The sequence below is a fragment of the Phyllobates terribilis genome, unplaced genomic scaffold (genome assembly GCF_046119375.1).
Source record: "Phyllobates terribilis strain yellow unplaced genomic scaffold, ASM4611937v1 Scaffold_11__3_contigs__length_659146591, whole genome shotgun sequence".
NCBI classification, from domain to species: domain Eukaryota; kingdom Metazoa; phylum Chordata; class Amphibia; order Anura; family Dendrobatidae; genus Phyllobates; species Phyllobates terribilis.
In genome coordinates, this window is record NW_027362771.1 from 611,804,706 (window position 1) to 611,823,094 (window position 18,389).

Genomic DNA, 18,389 nt, shown 5'->3' on the forward strand with positions numbered 1-18,389 from the left:
GAACGGGCTGCCCCCAACCACCAGCTGTCTATTTGTACCTGGTTGGACACAACAATTTAGGGAAACCCTTTTTTTCTTAATTATTTCATGAATTTCATGAAATTATTAGAAAAAAAATACGTGGGGCTTCGCCCTATTTTGTGTCCAGCCAGGTACAGCTAGGCAACTGGGGCTGGAATCCGCAGTGCAGGGAGGCCCAAGCTTTCTGGGCCCCACCAACCGCTGCAAATTGCAGTCTTCAGCCACCCCGGAAAATGGCGCGTTCATAGAAGCGCCATCTTCTGGCGCTGTACCCAACTCATCCAGGGCCCTCGTGCGGTGGCTCACTGGGTAATAAAGGGGTTAGGGCCAGCTTGGCATTATCTGCTGGCCCTAAGCCCGAAATTCATAGGGTCATGCCAATATTAGACATGACCGCCATGAATTTCTAGTAAAGTATTAAAAAAAAACCCACAACACCCAGAATAAAGTCCTTTAATTGAAATAAACACACAATCCTTTATTGTTCTAAATTAAACCATACTTACCATCACGCCCATTCCAGCTGAAGCCAACGATCTCCTGCAATAAAAGAAAAATAATAAAGCAACATCATCCTTACCTTTCGATGGTTCCCAGGACAGCTCCAGCTCTGCTACATCGAGATGACAGGCTGGATCGCAGCAGAAAGCTGCCATCCAGCCTGTCATCCCGCAGACACTGAGAAGCGCAGGCTTGCTTGCGCTCCTCAGTGTCAGGCTGTGACGGCATCCAGATGAGCCGAGGTCATGTCCAATGAACTTAGCTCACCTCATGCACGTCACTGACAGCGTGGGAAAATTCTCCTGCACTCAGCGCTTCAGCGTGAGAATTTTCCCACGCTGTCAGTGACGTGCATGAGGTGAGCTCATGTCCAATGAACTCAGCTCACCTCATGTACGTCACTGACAGCGTGGGAGAATTCTCACGCTGAAGCGCTGAGTGCAGGGGAATTTTCCCACGCTGTCAGTGACGTGCATGAGGTGAGCTCATGTCCAATGAACTCAGCTCACCTCATGTACGTCACTGACAGCGTGGGAGAATTCTCACACTGAAGCGCTGAGAGCAGGAGAATTTTCCAACGCTGTCAGTGACGTGCTTGAGGTGAGCCGAGTTCATTGGACATGAACTCGGCTCATCTGGATGCTGTCACAGCGAGACTCTGAGGAGCGCAAGCATGCCTGCGCTTCACAGTGTCTGCAGGATGACAGGCTGGATGGCAGCTTTCTGCTGCGATCCAGCCTGTTATGTGAATGCAGCAGAGCTGAAGCCGTCGTGGGAACCATGGAAAGGTACGGATGATGTTGCTTTATTATTTTACTTTTATTGCAGGAGATCATTGGCTTCAGCTGGAATGGGCGTGATGGTAAGTATGGTTTAATTTAGAACAAAAAATAATTGTGTGTTTATTTCAATTAAAGGACTTTATTCTGGGTGTTGTGTTTTTTTTTAACTTTGACTATGGTGTTAGTAATGGGGGTGTCTTATAGACGCCTCTTCATTACTAACCTGGGCTTGATGTCAGCTGTCATTATAAGCTGACATCAACTCCAGCCCTATTACCCCACTGCCACCGCTACAGGGCAGTGGGAAGAGCGAGGCTAAGTGCCAGAATTGGCACATCCTATGGATGCGCCTTTTATGGGGCAGCTGACGGCTAGTGTTTCTAGCCTGGGAGGTGGCCAATATTCATGGCACCCTTCCTGGGCTATTAATATCAGCCCCCAGCTGTCTGCCTAGCCTTTGCTAGCTATTAAAATAGGGGGGACCCCACGTCATTTTTTTCGGGGTCCCTCATTTTAATAGCTAGTAAAGGCTAGGTATTCAGCTGGAGGCTGATATTAGTAGCCTGGGAAGCTCCATGGGTATTACCCCCTTCCCAGGCTTCAAACATCTGCCCCAGCCATCTGCTTAACCTCTGCTAGAGCCTATAATTACGGGGAACCCCACGCCAATTTTTTTTTAAATAAATCCTTTATTTTAACACAAAATGACAAGTACAGTAATCAACACTATCACTGTACTTCTTATATATGTGACTGACTTGTTTCTATCTATCTAATCTATGTGTGATTCTCTATTCCTTCTATTCTAAATTGTCAGGTACCGCTGCTGAATTGCCGGCCGGCTTTTTTAAAGAGACGGTGCATGAAAACACTATTATTTTTTTAAATAAATCCTTTACACTAAATGTCAAGTACAGTAAGCAACACTGTCACTGTACTTCTTAAATATGTGACTGACATGTTTCTATCTATCTAATCTATGTGTGATGCTTTATTCTTTCGGTTCTAAATTGTCGGGTACCGGTGTATGCGGCTGCTGAATTGCCGGCTTTTCATGTTTCACTGTGAGCACTGTTCCCATCGATTTGGGCAATCACTGTAATGCCACAACCACCATGGCTGTGGCATTACAGTGAGTGGAAGACAATCCCTGCATGATTGGTGGTCTAAATAGCGCCAGACATGCAGGACACGCTTTTGGTGCACGAACAGTTATCGAACATAACCTCGAACAGCCGAATTTTTTGCAAATCGTTCAGGTTCGTAGAACAACTCCCAAAACAGCTCGAATTTGAGATTGGTGAACAGTTCTAGTTGAACACCGCTCATCTCTAGATATGAAGGCACTACTTCAGAAGCTAATCTATCCAAGATATGATGGATGCCAAACCCAGCCCTGGGACTGGAAAAAGGCAGCATGCAAAACACTCAATAAGAGTTGGCAACTTTTTTTTTTCTTTTTTTTTTTTTCTGGTCAGCTTCTCAAAAAATCATGGACAGACAGCTTTTTTTTTCAGGACACATAAGATGACCATAATAAATCATTAGCATTATAAGTGATATATGTCTACAGACCATAAATGCTATATGAAGACATGAGCTGCCTTCACTGTGAACTGTAAAAGGGTGATAAATACAGTCGTAAAAATCTGTATAAGTTACTCCAGGTAAAGAAAAATTACGGACACATCAAATTTTATTTTATGGACAGGGGAAAAAAAGTGCCCTATTTTTATGGACTGTCCAGGAATTTCTGGAAAGTTGGCAACCCTGTACTCAATGCCTATCAATCTATAGGTGGATCATACTTATTGAGGTTGCAGAGGATCTGAGAGTTCACAAAGGTCCTCTGTCAGACAAAAAGCAAAAAGAAGACGGTATTGAAAATGACACATGATCAGTGGGTAGCCCTCTGGCAGATTTTGCATTGAGAGATTCAAGTTATGTCTCCAGAAAGGATGAGCGAATCGATGCTAAACTAATTTAATTCATTTAGAATTTCTCAAAAATTTTAGGGAATATGATTCATACAAATCAAAATCCAGTAAAATGGCAGGTAGCCTGCCGACATTTTTCTGGATTGATATGGGCCAAGAAGGGGGTTAAAAACAATTAAAAATTCATATTCATCTAGCCTTTCACTTGTCCCAAAGAGTTAAGAGGAAGCAGCGTGGAGTGAATTAGGATCCCTGTAAGCCAGTGAAGTACCAGCAGTTAAATAGGGGAGGATGATTTTTCATTGTTTTTAACCCATTTCCAGCAAATAAGTTTAATGTGCTGTTTTGTTTGGTAATCTCAGAGCATGATAAATGGCTTTTTTAATAGTGATTGGATGAAAATGTAATTTCTTGGTCTATTTTCAGCAAATATGCCAAACTCTAATTTTGGCATATTTTCTTACATCTAGTCTTGTAGATTATCACTACTGGAACAAATGATGGGTAACTTTTGGCGCGATGTCTGCTGTATTTATTATTTATAAGGCATTGCTTATATAGTTCTATAGTATACTGCAGCTTTACATTTTTTATCTTCACTGTCCCAATCAGATCATCATTGGTCTCACATTCTAAATTCCCAGTCGGTATGTTTTTTGGAATATACAGTACAGACCAAAAGTTTGGACACACCTTGTCATTTAAAGATTTTTCTGTATTTTCATGACTATGAAAATTGTACATTCACACTGAAGGCATCAAAACTATGAATTAACACATGTGGAATTATATAGTTAACAAAAAAGTGTGAAACAACTGAAAATATGTCTTATATTCTAGGTTCTTCAAAGTAGCCACCTTTTGCTTGGATGATTGCTTTGCACACTCTTGGCATTCTCTTGATGAGATTCAAGAGGTAGTCACCGGAAATGGTTTTCACTTCACAGGTGTGCCCTGTCAAGTTTAATAAGTGAGATTTATTGCCTTATAAATGGGGTTGGGACCATCAGTTGTGTTGTGCAGAAGTCAGGTGGATACACAGCTGATAGTCCTACTGAATAGACTGTTAGAATTTGTATTATGGCAAGAAAAAATCAGTTAAGTAAAGAAAAATGAGTGGCCATCATTACTTTAAGAAATGAAGGTCAGTCAGTCTGAAAAATTGGAAAAACTCTGAAAGTGTCCCCAAGTGCAGTTGCAAAAATCATCAAGCGCTACAAAGAAACTGGCTCACATGAAGACCGCCCCAGGAAAGGAAGACCAAGAGTCACCTCTGCTTCTGAGGATAAGTTTATCCAAGTCACCAGCCTCAGAAATCTCAGGTTAACAGAAGCTCAGATTAGAGACCAGGTCAATGCCACACAGAGTTCTAGCAGCAGACACATCTCTACAACAACTGTTAAGAGGAGACTTTGTGCAGCAGGCCTTCATGGTAAAATAGCTGCTAGGAAACCAATGCTAAGGACAGGCAACAAGTAGAAGAGACTAGTTTGGGCTAAAGAACACAAGGAATGGACATTAGACCAGTGGAAATCTGTGCTTTGGTCTGATGAATCCAAATGTGAGATCTTTGGATCCAACCACCGTGTCTTTGTGCGACGCAGAAAAGGTGAATGGATGGACTCTACATGGCTGGTTCCCACCGTGAAGCATGGAGGAGGAGGTGTGATGGTGTGGGGGTGCTTTGCTGTTGACTAGAGATTAGAGATGAGCAGTGTTCGACCAATCTCAAATTTGAGCTGTTTTGAGCGGTGTTCGAGCCGTTCGGCGAACACGAACGATTTGAAAAAAATCCGGCTGTTCGAGGTTACGTTCTATAACTGTTCGTGCACCAAAATCATAACTTAATTTTTTCACAGTAATGCTGATAATCAATGTTAATACGCAGTTTGAGTGTACAGCGGGGCGGGGGGAGGCGCAGGGGATGGATCTCTGCAGAAATAATGAAGATCTCCATTTTTTTCTCTTTCCCGCATTTACAGTGGGGAGGTGCAATCTGTCAGCCTTTCAGCAGTGCACACACGGAGCGAACTGCTTTTTTTTCCACACAAGCAAGGGCATGTGTCATTGGCTGTGTATGTCAAATGTCCTTGCCCGATAAGACCCAGCCATTTTCCCCGTCGCCACCATTTTCTCACTGCTGCAGCTGCGTGTTAGACGGCACCACTGTTGCTGTGTGCGCTATACTTTCAGTCTTAATTTCAAGCCAATTTTCTCAAAAATATACAGATAGCTTGGGAGTAGGGAATAGTTGTGATTGCAGTCCTTTTGAGGACTAGGTTCCAGCATTTTCTATTACATTTTGCCAGGCAGGTCTGTGCTCTTAAATAGATAGGTTGGGAGTAGGGACTAATTGTAATTGCAGTCCTTTTGAGGACTAGGTTACAGCATTTCCTAGGACTTTTTGCCAGGCAGGACTGTGCCAATGCTGTGCAAGTGTTTTTCACAGCATTTGGCTAAATCTAGCTAAGCAAATCCTTTTTGGCCTCTTGCAGTATGTGTTAGTCAGTGGAGTAGAGTATCTGTGTTGCAAGCTACACCACCTGTGTATAGAATACAATTTTTTTTACGGCACCTAGCCAAGTAAAACCTTTTGGGCATAGCATCATTCTATTGGGTCATCTATACTAAGCTCCGCCAGCTTGCAAATTATTAATAATTTTTATCTGCATCTATCTCGGAAAATAATTTTGAGCTTGTAGCAGTGTGTGGGATGTATTCTTAGTCCATCTATACTAAGCTCCACCAGCTTGCAAATTACAAATAATTTTTATCAGCATCTAGCTCGGAAAATAATTTTAGGCTTGTAGCAGTGTGTGGAACTTATTCTTAGTCCATCAATACTAAGTTCCTCCAGCTTGCAAATTACAAATAATTTTATCTGCATCTAGCTCGGAAAATAATTTTGGGCTTGTAGCAGTGTGTGGGACTTATTCTTAGTCCATCTATACTAAGCTCCACCAGTTGCAAATTACAAATAATTTTTAGCTGATTCTAGCTCGGAAAATAATTTTGGGCTTGTAGCAGTGTGTGGGACTTATTCTTAGTCCATCTATACTAAGCTCCACCAGCTTGCAAATTGCAAATAATTTTTATCTGCATTTAGCTCGGAAAATAATTTTAGGCTTGTAGCAGTGTGTGGGACTTATTCTTAGTTCATCGATATTAAGCTCCACCAGCTTGCAAATTACATAGAATTTTTATCTGCATCTAGCTCGGAAAATAATTTTTGGCTTATAGCAGTGTGTGGGACTTATTCTTAGTCCATCTATACTAAGCTCCACCAGCTTGCAAATTACAAATAATTTTTATCTGCGTCTAGCTCGGAAAATAATTTTGGGCTTGTAGCAGTGTGTGGGACTTATTCTTAGTTCATCGATATTAAGCTCCACCAGCTTGCAAATTACATATAATTTTTATCTGCATCTAGCTCGGAAAATATTTTTTGGCTTATAGCAGTGTGTGGGACTTATTCTTAGTTCATCGATATTAAGCTCCACCAGCTTGCAAATTACATATAATTTTTATCTGCATCTAGCTCGGAAAATAATTTTTGGCTTATAGCAGTGTGTGGGACTTATTCTTAGTCCATCTATACTAAGCTCCACCAGCTTGCAAATTACAAATAATTTTTATCTGCATCTAGCTCGGAAAATAATTTTGGGCTTGTAGCAGTGTGTGGGACTTATTCTTAGTTCATCAATATTAAGCTCCACCAGCTTGCAAATTACATATAATTTTTATCTGCATCTAGCTCGGAAAATAATTTTTGGCTTATAGCAGTGTGTGGGACTTATTCTTAGTTCATCGATATTAAGCTCCACCAGCTTGCAAATTACATATAATTTTTATCTGCATCTAGCTCGGAAAATAATTTTTGGCTTATAGCAGTGTGTGGGACTTATTCTTAGTCCATCTATACTAAGCTCCACCAGCTTGCAAATTACAAATAATTTTTATCTGCATCTAGCTCGGAAAATAATTTTGGGCTTGTAGCAGTGTGTGGGACTTATTCTTAGTTCATCGATATTAAGCTCCACCAGCTTGAAAATTACATATAATTTTTATCTGCATCGAGCTCGGAAAATAATTTTTGGCTTATAGCAGTGTGTGGGACTTATTCTTAGTCCATCTATACTAAGATCCACCAGCTTGCAAATTGCAAATAATTTTTAGCTGCATCAAGCTCGGAAAATAATTTTGGGCTTGTAGCAGTGTGTGGGACTTATTCTTAGTCCATCTATATTAAGCTCCACAAGCTTGAAAATTAGATATAATTTTTATCTGCATCTAGCTCGGAAAATAATTTTTTGCTTATAGCAGTGTGTGGGACTTATTCTAAGTCCATCTATACTAAGATCCACCAGCTTGCAAATTGCAAATAATTTTTAGCTGAATCTAGCTCGGAAAATAATTTTGGGCTTGTAGCAGTGTGTGGGACTTATTCTTAGTCCATCTCTTCTAAGCTCCACCAGCATGCAAATTATAAATAATTTTTAGCTGCATCTAGCTCGGAAAATAATTTTTGGCTTATAGCAGTGTGTGGGACTTATTCTAAATCCATCTAAACTAAGCTCCACCAGCTTGCAAATTACATATAATTTTTAGCTGCATCTAGCTCGGAAAATAATTTTAGGCTTGTAGTAATGTGTGGGACTTATTCTTAGTCCATCTATTCTAAGCTCCACCAGCATGCAAATTACAAATAATTTTTAGCTGCATCTAGCTCGGAAAGTAATTTTGGGCTTGTAGCAGTGTGTGGGACATATTCTTAGTCCATCTATACTAAGCTCCACCAGCTTGCAAATTACACATAATTTTTTTTTGCATCTAGCTTGGAAAATAATTTTGGGCTTGTAGCAGTATTTGGTACTTATTCTTAGTTCATCTATACTAAGCTCCACAAACTTGCAAATTACAAATAATTTTTATCTGCATCTAGCTCGGTAAATAATTTTGGGCTTGTAGCAGTGTGTGGGACTTATTCTTAGTCCATCTATACTAAATTCCATCAGCTTGCAAATTACAAAAATTTTTTAGCTGCATCTAGCTCGGAAAATAATTTTGGGCTTGTAGCACTGTGTGGGACTCATTCTATTAGTCCATCTATGCTAAACTCGTATGTAATAAAATAGTTTTACTGCATCTAACCCAGCAAATCCTTTTGGGCTAATACCACAGTTTGGCCACTCAGTGTGTGGGACTTGTTCTATTAGTCCATCTATACTAACCTCCACCAGGTTGCAAATTCAATATAATTTTTTTCTGCATCTAGCTCTGAAAAAATATTTTGGCTTGTAGCAGTGTGTGGGACTTGTTCTATTAGTCCATCTATACTAACCTCCACCAGGTTGCAAATTCAAAATAATTTTTATCTGCATCTAACCCAGCCAATACTTTTGGGCTATTACCACAGTTTGGCCACTCAGCTCTGCTCGGTTCCCATCCATCGTTTTTGTGCAAATAACTCCAGAGTTGTCAATTAGTTAACCACCAAAATGAGTGGAAAAGGGCCTGCTGCTGTTGGAAAGGGGAATAGGCGTGTTGGAAAGGGAAAAAAAGGTTGTGACCGTGGGGTAGGTCTTAAAGCAACAGTAACATCTGCAGAAGAAAGATCATCTTTCATCCAAACTAAGATGTCTACTTCTTTTAGCGGACAATGTGATACGATCTCTTTCTTACGGCCCCGCCAATCGCTACAAATTCCAGATGAGGCATAAAAACAGCAGGTGCTTCAACGGATATCAATTCTTCCTTTAAGAGGGCTCTCCTCCACCTCAACTTCAACATCACAAATACTTCAGTCCACAGAATTTTCACCCCAATCGCACTTGCTTCCTTACAGCTCCCAAGTCTCCAGCTGCCCGTCTGAGTATGGGGTAGAACAGATGGTTGAGTCTGCAGAGCTGTTTACTCATACTATAGCCTGGGAATCAGAGGTCGGCTCCAGAGCTTCTGTGAATCCAGATGAGGAAATGATCTGCACTGATGCCCAGAATCTTAATGAGTCGGATCCATGACCAGACGCAGAAGGTTCTTACCATAATGTAGATTCTCTTTCTCAAGCTGGAACTCGTGTTGGTGGAGACAATGAGGAAGATGATGATGAGACTCAAATACCAGATTGCAGCGACAACTTGAGTTTTTTGTCAGGGCAGGAAGAGGTTGGCACTGAGGACGACGGGTGTGAGAACACAAAGGGTGATGATTACGAGGTTGGAGATCCCACTTACTGTCAACCCACAGTCAGCCAGTCGATGAGGTCAGCAGAGGAGGTGGAGGAGGATGCTAGTGACAATGAGGTCAGGTTGCGCCTTCCTGGACAGAGACGTAGTACTGGAAGCACGTCAACAACTGCATCCTCAAACACAACTCTGCCTCTGACCACAAGTCGTGGTGGCTATTTAGGTCGCATGGGTGCTAAGCCTTGCATAGCGGGTGCATTTTTTCAGATCGCTAAGGATGACCTAACTCGTGTTATCTGTAACATTTGTCACCAAAAGCAAAGTAGAGGCCAAAAAATCCATATTTTGAGTACTTCATGCATGAACCGTCACATGGATATGAAGCATAAGTTGCAGTGCGAAGCTCACTGTGCTACAATGCGGCCTAGCGGGCCGGGACAACCACAATCTGCCCCACCTGTGTCATCCTGGGGAGAATAAAAGCTACTGCGTAGTCTTTTCCAAAAATTTGAGGGAATTACCACGGGAATGGTATGGAAGAGGTATAAGAGTTTAGGTAGGATGTTCATTTTTAGTATACTTATTCTGCCGAACCAGGAAAAATCCTTCACCGTCCAAGAAGTAAGATCTTTATGGAGTTGTTCAATAAAGGGTCCAAAATTAAATTAAAATAGATGGGAGAGGTCTCTATGAATACGAATTCCTAAGTATTTGATACCCTGTTAGGGCCAGGCAAAGGGAAAGTTGGACTGAACGGAATCCTGTATGGATTTGCGGAGTGTAACATCGAGGGCCTCAGACTTTGCTGCATTGATTTTAAAATTTGACCAAGTAAAAAAGTGTTCTATTTCAGCCATAACATCAGGGATGGATATATGTGATTGAGAGATATATATTAGGACATCATCAGCAAATGCATAGCACTTGTACTCGGTGCCTCCCACCTCAATCCACCTAATATTGGGGTTATTGCGAATTGATGAGAGCAGGTGCTCCATCACTAGGATGTATAAGAGAGGGGACAGAGGACATCCCTCCCTTGTCCCATTGGTGATTATGAAAGGTGATGAAAATGTTTCATTTATCTTCAGCCTAGCTGACGGATTGCGATACAGGGCCATGATTTTGGGTATAAAAGGGTCCCCTAGACCCCTACCCCGAGCTTTTTAAGAGAATAATATATGGCATGCCAGGAGACTCTATGGAATGCTTTCTCAACATCCAACGAGAGTATCTAATTACAAATTTTTAACTGCATCTAGCCCAGGCAATACTTTGGGCCTAGTAGTAGTGTCTGCTAGTCTGCGGAGTAGCCTAGCTGTTAAGCAAGCTACACCACCTGTGCTTTGGCACTTAATTTTTTCAAAGGAAAAGCTTTGGGCCCCTGGGACACTCAGTCAACAGCATCGGGGAGGCGCCCCAAGGCAAAGGGCTGGGACTTGCGGTAGCACGCCTTGCGGCGGACCGGCAAGCTCGATCATTGTAAAAGCTTTTTAACTGCAACAGCTTTATTGGACGCTATATGCATGACTATATGTACATGTCACTTTTCCGTGTGTTAGTTGTGTCTGCTGAGCAGTTTGTCAGCTTTTGGACACCTTTGAAGGTGTTTTTTATGTGTTTTCTATCTGTTTCTATGTGCTTTTGTTTGCCTGCCATTGGTTTTAACGGTGTTCGACGGTGTTATACGAACAGTTTGACGAACATACTGGTGTTCGATGAGCCAAACCCGAACACTACGGGGGTGGCTCAACACTACTGGTGACACTATTGGGGATTTATTCAAAATTGAAGGCATACTGAACCAGCATGGCTACCATAGCATCTTGCAGCGGCATGCTATTCCATCCGGTTTGCGTTTAGTTGGACCATCATTTATTTTTCATCAGTACAATGTCCCCAAACACACCTCCAGGCTGTGTAAGGGCTATTTGACCAAGGAGGAGAGTGATGGGGTGCTACGCCAGATGACCTGGCCTCCACAGTCACCAGACCTGAACCCAATCGAGATGGTTTGGGGTGAGCTGGACCACAGAGTGAAGGCAAAAGGGCCAACAAGTGCTAAGCATCTCTGGGAACTCCTTCAAGATTCTTGGAAGACCATTTCCGGTGACTACCTCTTGAAGCTCATCAAGAGAATGCCAAGAGTTTGTAAAGCAGTCAACAAAGCAAAAGGTGGCTACTTTGAAGTACCTAGAATATAAGACATATTTTCATTTGTTTCACTCTTTTTTGTTAAGTATATAATTCCACACGTGTTAATTCATAGTTTTGATGCCTTCAGTGTGAATGTACTATTTTCATAGTCATGAAGATACAGAAAAATCTTTAAATGAGAAGGTGTGTCCAAACTTTTGGTCTGTACTGTATGAGGAAACCCATGCTAGCAGATGTTGTCCTTGGTGGAATTAGAACGCAAGACCCCAGCGCTGCAAAGCAACAGTGCAAACTGTATGACTCAGAGCCAGGAGGGTTTAAAATAGGTCCTCCACCCAATTACAAATATTAAGGAGTGTTGCCACCTAAACCCCACTTTTACATGCTGACTTGATCAGATCTGTGCAGAACTGAATTAATTTTTTGATTGCTATGAGTTACCATTGACCCTGTTGTGGTAGAGCTACCACCTAGGTGCCTAAATTGAAATATTACCATGGAAATGTCATGTGTTTTTACGTCATGCAATGTCCAATATTATACTATGTTTACTTACATAAAGAAAATATACACATGGCTCTCACAAACTTGTGTTAAATTCATATAAATTTGTTTAATTTAATCCATAAATACAGAAGTCAAGAGACAAAAGAAAGACAATTAGCTCTTTTATGCATAGCCCTTACTCAAGGATTTGTTGAATTTTGCCGACAGTTTTGGTCCAAAAAAATTATTCAGTATGAACTGATACTGACTAGTGTTGAGCAAGCACTAAAATGCTCGGGTGCTCGAAGCTCGGGTCGAGTTCACTGTGATATTCGGGTGCTCAACCCGAGCAACGAGCCCAATGTTAGTCTTTGGGAGCATTTTTGCGGCGGCACCCCCGGCAGTCTGTAGAAAGCCTAAAAAGTGCTCAAAACGATAGTGACAGTGCTCAAATGACATGGGAACAGCATGGGGATCACCCCAGGAAGAATTTCTGACCCGCATATCACTGCTGACAATAACGTGGTCAGAGGTATTAAGCCACTTTTACGGGATCACAATAAAACGTTCAAAAACGAAACTGAAACTGCTTTCTTGTGAAATATGTTAAGGAACATCCTTTCCAGGGAAAAGACTTGTGTATAAGCTAAAATAAATAACCAAACACAAAAATACTCCTCCACACCTTGGGCTATGTTTACAAGTAGCATTTTTAATGCGGTTTTGCACTTTTGTATTCCTTTCAACCGTGACAAATGCATTCACCGAGAAAAGTCATTTTAACATTTTACAAACTTATCTGGCCATGTGCTGTGTGACACATGACTATAGTGCTGAAAAGACATAGGAACAGCATGGGGAAGACCCCTGGAAGCATCTCTGACACCCAAGTCACTGCCTAAAAGTGTGCCCATCAGAAGTGATCCTTGCCGCATCAGAAGATGCAGACTTGCAACTTTTCCCGTGCAAGTCCTTGTCCCAGGGCAGTGTTCAATTTTACCTCCCCCATTCCTTGCAATGCAAGCGCAAGCATGCAGCCTGCCACCCACCCCCAGGCTGCAATACCATACTGCTTGCTTGCTTGCACTTGAAATTGGGCCTTTTAGGCATGTGGAGGCGGAATCTGGCCACAATGTCATGGCTGCGTCGGTGGCCTGGTATCCTTACTCAGTCCCCAGCCGCCCGGTGGCCGGGTGTCAACGCTTAGTCCCCAGCCGCCAGGGGGCGGCCGGGTGTCCATACTCAGTCCCCAGCCGCCCCTATTTGTCTCGGTAACCTTCCCCACACTTTTCTTAGCCTGGCCTGCTTTAGGGCAGCATTGGCCGAGCCCACCCGACAACCAGACTCCTCCGGTGGGCCCTGGCTTCTCCATCAGGCGAGTTGAGAGTGCCAAGGTGAGGAGCATGATGATTATGATAGAAGTTAGCATCTGCTTTGTTTTCTTGGAATGCAATTGTAAGTGTGCAGCCTGCCACCCACCCACCCCCAGGCTGCAATACCATACTGCTTGCTTGCTTGCACTTGATATAAGACCTTTTAGGCTTGTGGAGGCAGACGCCAGCCACCATGTCATGGCTGCGTCGGCGGCCTTGTATCAATACTCAGTCCCCAGTCGCCCGGCGGCCATTTGTCCATACTGGGTCCCCAGCCTCCCCTATTTCTTCCGGTGCGCCTTATACACAAGCGCCCATACCAAAACATTACCTGTGCCCTCCTCAGTGCATTTAGTTTGAAGTACAGCCTAATCACAAACACGTGGACAAGTGAATGTGGCCAGGGATGGTCCATCTCACGCCTTCACACTGGGTTAATATTGTGGAAGCCGGGACGCAGTTGGTCACTGGGATGCAACACGTTCTTCAGACATAGAGGATAGCGGGTCCTGGGTCAATCAGGCTTCAACACAAAGTTCAGAAGGAAGACAGCAGCAGTGTTCAGCCTCCTACACAACGAGTAAATTATTCATGATCATGAGGTCATCCATCTCCTTAGCTTTCTGTTCCTTGGAATGCAAGCGCATGTATGTAGTAGCAGCTAGGCCTGAGATCATCAGCGTTTTGGCGCATATGCTACCTCCTCCGAGGATTGCTGGATGTTTTTCTGCTACTATCCCAGTACTATGACTCCTGTTAAAACAAAGCTTCAGGTGAGGAATGATGGATGAGGTGGTGGCAAAGGAGAAAGAGCAGGAGGAACAGGGACCATTCACATCAAAATCAGGCCAGTCAACCACACATGTCTTGTATGTTTCTGTACCAAAAGGAGCGGTTCGGCTACACAGTTATAGGGCATACAGTGAGTGCAATGCTTACCAAAAATTTCGAAGCATTCCAATGCCCCATGGAAGTGACATGGAGGTCAGAGGGCCTTAACTAAACAGTTTTTTCCATTTATAGTACCTGGTTCTCCAGTACACTGTTGGCCTAAGCAGTGAATGGAAGGCTTTCCAAAAATTATGAGGAACTGCAATGCCCCTTGAAACAGATGTGGATAGCAGCGTACTAAAAACCTTCTACCCATTATTGGGGAGTGGGTCTCCCTTAGTGTTCATCTATGCATTGAAAAGCAAAAGCTGACTAAAATTAGGAGGAAATGCAATGCCCCTTCGAAGAGTCATGGAGGTTAGAGGTTTTTAAAAACAACATTTCAATGCCCCTTGGAAGAGCTGTGGAGTTCAGAGTGGTTTAACAAGACGGTTTTCATGCCCCTTGGAAGAGACATGGAGGTCACAGTAGCTTAACAAGATCGTCTTAATGCCCCTTGGAAGAGTGGTGGAGGTCGCAGTGGAATAAAAAGACAATATCAATGCCCCTTGGAAGAGTGGTGGAGGCCACAGTGGAATAAAAAGACAATATCAAAGCCCCGTTGAAGAGACGTGGAGGTCACAGAAACTTAACAAGACGGTTTTAATGTCCCTTGGAAGAGTGGTGGAGGTCACAATGGAATAAAAAGACAATATCAATGCCCCTTGGAAGAGTGGAGGAGGTCGCAGTGGAATAAAAAGACAGTATCAATGCCCCGTTGAAAAGACGTGGAGGTCACAGTAGCTAATCAAGACGGTTTTCATGCCCCTTGGAAGAGACGTGGAGGTCACAGAAGCTTAACAAGACGGTTTTAATGCCCCTTGGAATAGTGGTGGAGGTCGCAATGGAATAAAAAGACAATATCGATGCCCCTTGGAAGAGTGGAGGAGGTCGCAGTGGAATAAAAAGACAGTATCAATACCCCGTGGTAGAGACGTGGAGGTCACAGTAGCTTATCAAGACAGTTTTAAAGCCCCTTGGAAGAGTGGTGGAGGTCACAGTGGAATAAAAAGACAATATCAATGCCCCATGGAAGAGTGGTGGAGGTCGCAGTGGAATAAAAAGACAAAATCAATGCCCCTTGGAAGAGTGGTGGAGGTCGCAGTGGAATAAAAAGACAATGTCAATGCCCCGTGGAAGAGACGGGGAGGTCACAGCAGCTTAACAAGAAGGTTTTAATGCCCCTTGGTAGAGTGGTGGAGGTCGAAGTGGAATAAAAAGACAATATCAATTCCCCTTGGTAGAGTGGTGGAGGTCACAGTGGAATAAAAAAACAATATCAATGCCCCTTGGAAGAGTGGTGGAGGTCGCAGTGGAATAAAAAGACAATGTCAATGCCCCGTGGAAGAGACGGGGAGGTCACAGCAGCTTAACAAGAAGGTTTAATGCCCCTTGGAATAGTGGTGGAGGTCGCAATGGAATAAAAAGACAATATCAATGCCCCTTGGAAGAGTGGAGGAGGTCGCAGTGGAATAAAAAGACAGTATCAATACCCCGTGGAAGAGACGTGGAGGTCACAGTAGCTTATCAAGACAGTTTTAATGCCCCTTGGAAGAGTGGTGGAGGTCACAGTGGAATAAAAAGACAATATCAATGCCCCATGGAAGAGTGGTGGAGGTCGCAGTGGAATAAAAAGACAATATCAATGCCCCTTGGAAGAGTGGTGGAGGTCGCAGTGGAAGAAAAAGACAATGTCAATGCCCCGTGGAAGAGACGGGGAGGTCACAGCAGCTTAACAAGAAGGTTTTAATGCCCCTTGGTAGAGTGGTGGAGGTCGCAGTGGAATAAAAAGACAATATCAATTCCCCTTGGTAGAGTGGTGGAGGTCACAGTGGAATAAAAAGACAATATCAATGCCCCGTGGAAGAGTGGTGGAGGTTGCAGTGGAATAAAAAGACAATGTCAATGCCCCGTGGAAGAGACGTGGAGGTCACAGCAGCTTAACAAGACGGTTTTAAAGCCCCTTCGTAGAGTGGTGGAGGTCACAGTGGAATAAAAAGACAATATCAATTCCCCTTGGTAGAGTGGTGGAGGTCACAGTGGAAAAAAAAGACAATATCAATGCCCCGTTTAAGAGACATGGAGGTCACAGTTGCTTAACAAGATGGTTTTAATGCCTCTTGGAAAAGTGATGGAGGATGCAGTGGAATAAAAATATAATATCAATGCCCCTTGGAAGAGTGGTGGAGGTCACAGTGGAATAAAAAGACAATATCAATGCCTCTTAGAAGAGTGGTGGAGGTCGCAGTGTAATAAAAAGACATTATCAATGCCCCTTGGAAAAGTGGTGGAGGTCGAAAGGAATAAAAAGACAATATCAGTGCCCCATGGAAAAGACGTGGAGGTCACAGTAGCTAAAGAAGATGGTTTTAATGCCCCTTGGAAGAGTGGTGGAAGTCGCAGTGGAATAAAAAGACAATATCAATGCCCCTTGGACGAGGGGTGGAGGTCGCAGTGGAATAAAAAGACAATATCAATGCCCCTTGGAAGAGTGGTGGAGGTCGCAGTGGAGTAAAAAGACAATGTCAATACCCCTTGGAAGAGATGTGGAGGTCACAGTAGCTTAACAAGAAGCTTTTATTGCCCTTTGGTAGAGTGGTGGAGGTCACAATGGAATAAAAAGACAATATCAATGCACCTTGGAAGAGTGGTGGAGGTCGCAGTGGAATAAAAAGAAAATATCAATGCCCCGTGGAAGAGACGTGGAGGTCACAGTAGCTTAACAAGATGATTTTAATGCTCCTTGGAAGAGTGGTGGAGGACGCAGTGGAATAAAAAGACAATATCAATGCCCCTTGGAAGAGAGGTGGAGGTCGCAGTGGAATAAAAAGACAATACCAATGCCTTGTGGAAGAGAAGTGGAGGTCACAGTAGCTTAACAAGATGGTTTTAATGCACCTTCGTCGAGTGGTGGAGGTCGCAGTGGAATAAAAAGCCAATATCAATGCCCCTTGGAAGAGTGGTGGAGGTCGCAGTAGAATAAAAAGACAATATCAATGCCCTGTGGAAGAGACATGATGGTCACAGTAGCTCAACAATACAGGTTTAATGCCCCTTGGAAGAATTGTGGAGTTCGCAGTGGAATAAAAAGACCATATCAATGCCCCTTGGAAGAGTGGTGGAGGTCGCAGTGGAATAAAAAGACAATATCAATGCTCCATGGAAGAGACATGGAGGTCACAGTAGCTTAACAAGAAAGTTTTAATGCCCCTTGGAAGAGTGGTGGAGGTCGCAGTGGAATAAAAAGACAATATCAATAGCCCGTGGAAGAGACATGGAGGTCACAGAAGCTTAACAAGATGATTTTAATGCCCCTTACAAGTGCCATGCAGTACAGCATATTAAAACTATTATTCCCATTATGGGGGAGTGGGTCTCCCATAGTCTTTGCCTATGCCTTCCAAGCAAAAGCTGCCAAAAATTAGGATGGAGGAACTTGCAATGCTGGCAACACGGACCATGGTCACCCTTGTGGTATAGTGGTGGTGGAGGCTGAGAATAAGGAGAAGAGTAAAAACTGCCGATATGAGTAAGTGTATACCCATGTGTGGAGGTCGAAGTGGAATAAAATGACATTATCAATGCCCCTTGGAAGAGTGGTGGAGGTCGAAGTGGAATAAAAAGACAATATCAATGCCCCGTGGAAAAGACGTGGAGGCCACAGTAGCTTAACAAGACGGTTTTAATGCCCCTTGGTAAAGTGGTGGAGGTCGCAGTGGAATAAAAAGACAATATCAATGCCCCGTGGAAGAGTGGTGGAGGTCGCAGGGGAATAAAAAGACAATATCATTGCCCTGTGGAAGAGATATGGAGGTCACAGTAGCTTAACAAGATGGTTTAATGCCCCTTGGAAGAGTGGTGGAGGAAACAGTGGAATAAAAAGACATTATCAATGCCCCTTGGAAGAGTGGTGGAGGTCGAAGTGGAATAAAAAGACAATATCAATGCCCCGTGGAAAAGACGTGGAGGCCACAGTAGCTTAACAAGACGGTTTTAATGCCCCTTGGTAAAGTGGTG